The 9,496-nt window shown below is 42.0% G+C and overlaps 1 pseudogene; it reads right to left on the minus strand.

Moving 5' to 3' along the window:
- Window positions 1-1,577: 1,577 nt before the first annotated feature.
- LOC120033997 lies at window positions 1,578-5,733 on the minus strand (annotated as a pseudogene).
- Between the last annotated feature and the right edge of the window lie 3,763 nt (window positions 5,734-9,496).

Genomic DNA, 9,496 nt, shown 5'->3' on the forward strand with positions numbered 1-9,496 from the left:
TTATGTTATGACACAAACATAACAAGCATGCAAAAAGTATGACTGAAGACTTTGTCCTCTAACACACTGTGACAGTAGCCTGAGCAAATGATGCTTCAGTCAAGGTCACTGAAGTTTGTTTGGACAATTTATCCTTCACATGATTACTAGTGATCTGGTTGGTCCTGCTGACAACAGCCGTGTGAACTGCAACATCTAATCAACATCAAAACAGGAAGAAGTCAGTCTAAAATTGTGCTTTAGATAGAATATGGAGACCCTTTATCTAATGAACTGTAGTTCCTTTAATGGATCAAAAACATGTTTCAAATCCAGCTTGAGGGACCAATACTTTGCATGCCTAACACTGGAAGAGCAACACAGACACTTTCGCAGAACTGCGCACATAGTAACATTTGTAAAGAATGGCTTTATTTATAGATACAATTACAAAACTAACAAGCAAACAATGTGCAAAAACAATATCATCCATACATAAATAACCATACATAACTAATATTGTATTCATAATTATTAACTTAAATGTATCATTACATTTAGCAGCCAGCAACTGATCCTAAAATAAATAATATTACAAATAGGAATGAGGTGTACAATACATTTCATTGGTCAGGTTGATTGTTGACGGTGGTTATGTGAGCAGCATACCAAGGTGAAGGGCCTTGTATGTTTTAGTGAAGGAGACAAGCACCTATTGGTGGAGTCATTCTTTTATGAAGAGATAGTGTCATCATGGCATTTGAGACATGTTATGCTGTAATTACCTGTCTGATGCGATACCAGAGGTGCTGTCTTTTATAGAACATACAGTTTACTGTACTGTTCTACTGAATGATGCTATAGTTAACCAGTGCTAGGAGTTGCAGTGAATATGTGCATTTAATATGCCTAGTCTAATAAGTATAGATATGTGAAGAGTTATTGCTCCCACTGATGGCCCAATGACAATTATACAAGAATATGTATGATTTGACCCCAAACCTGACCCCAAAATTGTACAAACCTTTTCATAATAAAATTACATTTCTGAGATGATTTCAAACACATACAAGATACGCATGGTCTGTTTCTTCATCCAGAGAACTAATGTAGATTTTGTGCACTTCAGCATTCATATCACACTATCAGCATCATTAACACTAAGGTGAGAGAGGTGAAGGCATAGAGGTGTATATAGCACACACCATCTGGTGGAAGGTGGAGTAGTCCATTGGAAGTCATGCTGAAACCCTGACTTGAGATACACGCCAACCTTCTTAAAAATCATATTGATGATATTGGAGGATTTGTGAGAAAGTTAATGTAGTGCAACTTTCCCTCAGATCAGGATCATACCATTAGAGGCAATAAGGAAGGTCCGAAAACAAAAACGGAATAAATTTTTTAAAATGTACTAAAAGGCGAGAGCATTGCTGGTGGGGAGTTACAAAACAATCATACTAAAACCAAGCATACGCAGTACAAAAGCAGTGTGACTCACTGAGATTCACCCTCCACGGTTTCGTCAATAACCCACCCCCGTTTTGAAAATGTAAATTAGAACATATCTAAATACTACTGTGTGCAGTTCAGGCAGTTTAGCTGTGGCGACCATTGATGATGTTCCCCCCAGGAGGAGAGATGTGGATGGAGTTCCAGTATAGGCCGGAGTATCTGACCAAAGGGTCTAAATGGTTAGACAGAGGAACAGGGCAGAGGGTCAGAGAGGTACACAAGTCAGTAATGCATTACTAGTATCTGTCGCTCAGCTACTAAGTATGTAGACTCACGTGGAGAGCACTTCGGAGGGCAGGTCTGTGATGTAAGAAGGGATCTTCCGGCCTGTTAAGAACTGGGCCACCTCATTAGTGAAAGTGTTACAGTTGTGCTCAAACAACCTATACTTGTCGCCTCTATGGAAGAATAAGAACAGAAAGCAATCTCAGATCTAAATCAGCTATCACTGCTATGTTGTGTTCATGGCTGATGTGTCCACCAAGGTGTGTTTTTTTGTGACACATACACACCTGTATGTGTTGTCTCCTAGCAAGGACAGGTAGTCCATGAAGAACTCCTCTGTCACCTCTGTGTTTCCCAATTCCACCACAGTGTCTGGGGAACCAAGCATTGTTCCACCCTAAAACACAAAGTCCATATTATCCAACAAAACACCAACCCACCACAAAACACCAACCCCCAACCCCCACTTCTCTGTATATCCAATGTGTTTAACTTCCCTCCTCTTTGAAGGTCATACCAATGTAGGCCGAGTCTTACTGTCAGCTAGTGCAAACCTATGATAAAGAGTAGAGGGCACACTGAAGTAGGTCTTAGCAAATATTAGGAGGATATTAGCCAATACATCATTTTAGGCTTACCAGTGAGCAGCTGGAAATACCCACTCCTCCAAAGTAGAACTCGTCTCCATAAACCACAATGGCTGAGTGCCTGTGAGAATTGAAACACAAGACTGAGTGTACAGTAATGGATGGTTACAATATGGACATGAAAACAATCATTTGAAGAATTGCAGTGACAGTAAAGACAACATTGTGTGGATTAATTGTATTGTCACAAAATTATAGGTGGGAGAATTCTTACCAAATGCCATCAAGTTGTTTTCCTGTAACACATTAAAATATATATACAGTTGAAGTCGGAAGTTTACATACACCTTAGCCAAATACATTTAAACTCAGTTTCACAATTCCTGACATTTAATCCTTGTAAAAATTCCCTGTTTTAGGTCAGTTAGGATCACCACTATTTTAAGAATGTGAAATGTCAGAATAATAGTAGAGAGAATGATTTATTTCAGCTTTTATTTCATTCATCACATTCCCAGTGGGTCAGAAGTTTACATACACTCAATTAGTATTTGGTAGCATTGCCTTTAGATTGTTTGTAAATTTTGGCCCATTCCTCCTGACAGAACTGGTGTAACTGAGTCAGGTTTGTAGGCCTCCTTGCTCGCACACGCTTTTTCAGTTCTGCCCATGTAACGGATGTGAAATGGCTAGCTAGTTAGCGGGTACGCGCTAATAGCGTTTCAATCAGTTACGTCACTTGCTCTAAAACCTAGAAGTAGTGTTGCCCCTTGCTCTGCAAGGGCCGCGGCTTTTGTGGAGCGATGGGTAACGACGCTTCGTGGGTGGCTGTTGTTGATGTGTGCAGAGGGTCCCAGGTTCGTGCCCGGGTCGGGGCGAGGGGACACCATAAAGTTATACTGTTACATTGGTGCCGTGACCCGGATCACTGGTTGCTGCGGAAAAGGAGGAGGTTGAAAGGGGGTGAGTGTAACGGATGTGAAATGGCTAGCTAGTTAGCGGGTACGCGCTAATAGCGTTTCAATCAGTTACGTCACTTGCTCTGAAACCTAGAAGTAGTGTTGCCCCTTGCTCTGCAAGGGCCGCGGCTTTTGTGGAGCGATGGGTAACGACGCTTCGTGGGTGGCTGTTGTTGATGTGTGCAGAGGGTCCCAGGTTCGTGCCCGGGTCGGGGCGAGGGGACGCCATAAAGTTATACTATTACACCCACAAATGTTCTATAGGTTTGAGGTCAGGGCTTTGTGATGGACACTCCAACACCTTGACTTCGTTGTCCTTAAGCCATTTTGCCACAACTTTGGAAGTATGCTTGGGGTCATTGTTCATTTGGAAGACCCATTTGCAACCAAGCTTTAACTTCCTGACTGATGTCTTGAGATGTTGCTTCAATATATCCACATAATTTTCCTCCCTCATGATGCCATCTATTTTGTGAAGTGCACCAGTCCCTCCTGCAGCAAAGCACCCCCACAACATGATGCTTCCACCCCCGTGCTTCACGGTTGGGATGGTGTTTTTCGGCTTGCAAGCCTCACCCTTTTTCCTCCAAATATAACGTTGGTCATTATGGCCAAACAGTTCTATTTTTGTTCCAGCAGACCAGAGGACATTTCGCCAAAAAGTGCGATCTTTGTCCCCATGTGCAGATGCAAACCGTAGTCTGGCTTTTTTATGGCGGTTTTGGAGCAGTGGCTTCTTCCTTGCTGAGCGGCCTTTCAGGTTATGTCGATATAGGACTCGTTTTACTGTGGATATAGATACTTTTGTACCCCGTTTCCTCCAGCATCTTCACAAGGTCCTTTGCTGTTGTTCTGGAATTGATTTGCACTTTTCGCACCAAAGTACATTCGTCTCTAGGAGACAGAACGCGTCTCCTTCCTGAGGGGTATGACGGCTGCGTGATCCCATGGTGTTTATACTTGCGTACTATTGTTTGTACAGAGGTCTGAGGTCTTGGCTGATTTTGGGGGATTTTCCCATTATGTCAAGCAAAGAGGCACTGAATTTAAAGGTAGGCCTTGAAATAAATCCACAGGTACACCTCCAATTGACTCAAATGATGTCAATTAGCCTACCAGAAGTTTCTAAAGCCATGACATCGTTTTCGGGAATTTTCCAAGCTGTTTAAAGGCACAGTCAACTTAGTGTATGTAAACTTCTGACCCACTGGAATTGTGATACAGTGAATTATATGTGAAATAATCTGTCTGTAAACAATTGTTGGAAAAATTACTTGTGTCATGCACAAAGTAGATGTCCTAACCGACTTGCCAAAACTATAGTTTGTTAACAAGAAATGTGTGGAGTGGTTGAAAAACGAGTTTTAAGGACTCCAGCCTAAGTGTATGTAAACTTCCGACTTCAACTGTATGTGTGTGACCGAGGCTTGATGCTGCTGATTAGCATGCATGTCAATCAAGCTCGCACACACCTGTTTCACTCTTGTCTTGTGTCTAGCTAGCTAGCTAGCTAGTATTTTAGCTAACGTAAACGTTATTCTGAAGAAATTCTGAAGAATAAGCCTTTGAATAGCTAGGCTATACTGTATAAACCAAGCTCAAACGTACTTCAATTGGCAGGTTGTAGCGAACCAGCTAGCAAGTTAATAAATAACAAACAAAAAATTATGCATTGCAAGAGTAATGTTGGCCTACCCAGCTAGCCATCAACTGGATCAAAGGCTTGCCGACGTGCTCAATCAATCTCAACCCGCAGCTAGCTACTATAGCTACACAGCTTCATTATCTGGGGAATTTGTCGTTTCTGAGCTTCACTTACCTAACATGATGGGGCTGAGATTGCGAGCCATTCCTCTTGACAGGTCGTATATATATACAGTTGTACACTGTATGTTGTTGTGTCATTTTTATCCATTACGTTAAACCCCCAAATATGTGTTTGTTAGCTAGCTACGCTAACAGTAACGTTAGCTGTCCTGCCTTTCTACTGACTGCTGGTTTTGCAAGGTTGCTTGTCTACTGAAAAATGTCACGAGATTATATTATCAGCTAAATTACCTGAACGTTGTACCTATGACGTTAGATATTTCGATGTCTGATTACAATCTACAAGTACCCTGGTTGCCAGAGACAGTTGTCCCCCATAAAATTGCAGATTGGCATCTCATGGGCATGGTAGTGCATCAGCGCCTCCATGCGTCCACATAGCACTTTAGAGGTCACCTAGCACTGTAGAGGTTCTGTGGTAGAACGTCTCTGTTATAAAAAGGCATTGCCATGATATTCTCTATCAAATCCCCAACTACAGCTCCTCGCATCTGAACATTATCAATAGTCTTTCTAGCCTATTAAATGGGATTCACCCAGTGTGGACTGGGGAGTGACCATTGCGCGAGACAGTCGCTCTCCACTGTCCAGGTGCCGGATTTCCTATTCCCGCCGCTGTCCATGGTGCTGAATCTCATCATGCTGCTTTTAGCCTGTTTATTTACTTGAACAACATCGTACCTTTCTACACTCATGACAAAGTTCACGAAGTCTTAGCCCTATCTTCAAACACCATCAACATGTAAGACTTACCCCAACCAAAATCAAGGCAGCCTTTAGTAATGGGCTAGCTATTATGAGGTGAAAGTGCATCAGCATCTTCATTTGTCCACATAGTGCAAAGGTTAGTTGGGGGTGATGTGATTGTCCTCCACCAAGTCTAAAGCAAGTAAATACAATACACCCATATTTATGTGTGTATTATTGTTGCACTTGAGTCTTCAAGCTTCAGATCCAAGGGCATAGTGATTGCAGTGTTGTGGCCATCAATCATGGAATTGGACAGCAAAACCAACATTGATTGCATTTCGAGACTTCACAAGGTTTGACAGGTGAGTTAAGGGTTCTAACAAGTGTCTCATATGAAACTATTTTTACATTTGTATACTTTTGGTTGGCATAACAAAACCCTCTACATATTCGGTTATGGATCCATCAGGAGCTTGTAGTTCACTCCCACTTTGTTCACCCACAGGTTTACTCACTAAATAAGTGTCTGAAGGTTGTTGTCACATACAGTGCCTATCATAAGTATTCACACCCTTGAATTTCTTCACATTTTATTGTGTTACAAATTGGAATTAAAATGGATTTAATTGTAATTTGTTTGTCAACGATCTGCACAAAATACTCTGTAATGTCAAAGTGGAGTCACTGACATGGTCTTCCTGTCTGGGTGGCTAGGAAAAACCTAGGAAGAAACCTAGAGAGGAACCAGGCTCTGAGGGGTGGCCAGTCCTCTTCTGGCTGTGCCGGTTGGAGATTATAACAGTAAATGGCCAAGATGTTCAAACGTTCATAGATGACCAGCAGGGTCAAATAATAATAATCACAGTGGTTGTAGAGGGTGCAACAGGTCAGCACCTCAGGAGTAAATGTCAGTTGGCTTTTCATAGCCGATCATTCAGAGTTAGAGACAGCAGGTGCGGTAGAGATAGAGAGTCGAACACAGCAGGTCCGGGACAAGGTAGCACGTCCGGTGAACAGGTCAGAGTTCCATAGCCACAGGCAGAACAGTTGAAACTGGAGCAGCAGCACGACCAGGTGGACTGGGGACAGTCTCTTAAGTGAATACTTATGATACCCACTGTAAAGGGCTTTGTGTGTGTGTGTGCGCGTGTGGAGTCAGTATGCATGTGTGGGCGTGTGTAGTGTGTGTATGTTGGGGTGTCAGTGTAAGTATATGTGACTGTGTGGTCCAGTGTGTGTGCATAGTTAGTGCAAGAGAGTTAGTGTAAGAAATAGTCAATGCAGTACTCTGGTTATCCATTTGATTAGCTATTTATCAGTCTTGTTTAGCATTCTTATGGCTTGGGGTAGAAGCTGTTTAGGATCCTGCTGCTTCCACCACTTTGTGCACTGGTACCGTTTGCCATGCGGTAGCAGAGAGAACAGTCTATGGCTTGGGAATTCTTTTTTTAAAATTGGGCCTTCCTCTGACACCGCCTAGTATAGAGGTCCTAGATTGCAGGGAGCTTGGCCCCAGTGATGTACTGGGCCGTACTTACCAACTTCTGTAGCGCCTTGCGGTCGGCTGCCTTGCAGTTGCCGTAACAAGCGGTGATACAGCCAGTCAAGATGCTTTCAAAGGTGCAGCTTGTTGAACTGCCTAGCATCCTGGAGTCGCCTCTTCACTGTTGACGTTGAGACTGGTGTTTTGCGGGTACTATTTAATGAAGCTACCAGTTGAGGACATGTGAGGCATCTGTTTCTCAAACTAGACACTCTAATGTACTTGTCCTCTTGCTCAGTTGTGCACCGGGGCCTCCCATTCCTCTTTCTATTCTGGTTAGGGCCAGTTTGCGCTGTTCTGTGAAGGGAGTAGTACACAGCGTTGTACGAGATCTTCAGTTTCTTGGCAATTTCTCGCATGGAATAGCCTTCATTTCTCAGAGCAAGAACAGACTGATGAGTTTCAGGAGAAAGTTCATTGTTTCTGGCCATTTTGAGCCTGAAATCGAACCCACAAATGCTGATGCTCAAGATACTCAACTAGTCTAAAGAAGGCCAGTTTTATTGCTTCTTTAAACAGCACAACAGTTTTCAGCTGTGCTATCATAATTGCAAAAGGGTTTTCTAATTATCAATTAGCCTTTTAAAATGATAAACTTGGATTAGCTAACACAACGTGCCATTGGAACACAGGAGGGATGGTTGCTGATAATGGGCCTCTGTACGCCTATGTAGATATTCCATAAAAAATCAGCCGTTTCCAGCTACTATAGTCATTTACAACATTAACATTGTCTACACTGTATTTCTGATCAATTTGATGTTATTTTAATGGACAAAAAATGTGCTTTTTTTTCAAAAACAAGGACATTACTAAGTGACCCCAAACATTTGAATGGTAGTGTAGCTGATATGGCTGACTTGCTTAAATAAATGTGGTTTCTACTGATAATTGAGATGTACAAACTATGGCATAAGGGAATGACGAGCGGATATGAGGCAATCCGTAATTTCGATTAGGACAGTAATGAGCGAGTTAGGATGGACATAGTCAATATAATTATTTATTCAGCACTTTTGAAATGTACAGCGACAGAATTCAGAACATGGGCCGTTCTTACATTTTTCCAAGTTTTCTGAGCACATAAGCATATAAAGGGGGCATATACGCAGACAATGAAAGCTCTTACAATATTTGATGATGACATTTCTCTATAACAGGCTATAGGCTACATGTGAACCACCAGGTCAGAACAGTAGGCTAAATTATGAGAGGAAAAGCGACCAAATTATTAGGGTGAGGCACATCGTCTACTAACAGCTTACTACACAACATACACTTAGTATTACTTTCTTAGCTACAGTATACATATATCCCTGGCATATTACATAATTTATGCAGCAGCATACAATAAAAAAATGTCTCACCTTGTTGTGCTGTGCTCACTTGAACAGGAAGGTGGCGCGGCAGTCCTTCGTTTAGCAAATTTTGTCATCAAAGTCTGGCATTCTCTGAATTTATGGTGCTTTCAAGACAACTGGGAACTCGGAAAAAAAGCAAGGTCTAATCATGACGTTAGTGATCTTCAGGGTGGAGCTCTAGAAAGAGGCCCGAGTTCCCGACTTGGAATTCCGAGTTGGATGACCATTCAAAATGTATTTTCCCAGTCGGAGCTCATTTTTCCCCGAGTTCCCAGTTGTCTTAAACTCACTGAAGTCTGAGATTTCCCAGTTCCGAGTTTCCAGTTGTTTTGAAAGCGGCAGAAGTCATGCTGGATTAACAGCATGGCCAATGTTGAATGTTTATCCTTTTAAGCTTGGAAAAGAGACCCTTAAACCCAGACTTGGACCACACATCCACTCCATTGAATAGCATGCTAGTGATTGCTTTGCAATGCTTGCAGTTAGCCACTGATTCCTTCCAAACCACTCATTGTTGAATTTGCGATTTCCAACTTGTTGTGTAATGTTTATGTCCAATGGCCGATGAGCACCAATACGTTTTATCTATAATTTCTCTTCATAATTTCTCTTCATATGACAAGGATTGAAAAGGATTTGCCAGTAGATTGTCGACTTGATTCATGATGATGATTGCTAGCTAAGATTTTGAAATATGATGTAACATTATCAGTCCAATCAAAGCTACTGTAGATATAACGTGATTTGACATAATTTAACTGTGGCCAATGACCTTGAGACTTCTTGGAAGGGTACTTCTAATGTAACTCT

Source organism: Salvelinus namaycush, chromosome 41 (genome assembly GCF_016432855.1).
Source record: "Salvelinus namaycush isolate Seneca chromosome 41, SaNama_1.0, whole genome shotgun sequence".
Classification (NCBI taxonomy): Eukaryota; Metazoa; Chordata; class Actinopteri; order Salmoniformes; family Salmonidae; genus Salvelinus; species Salvelinus namaycush.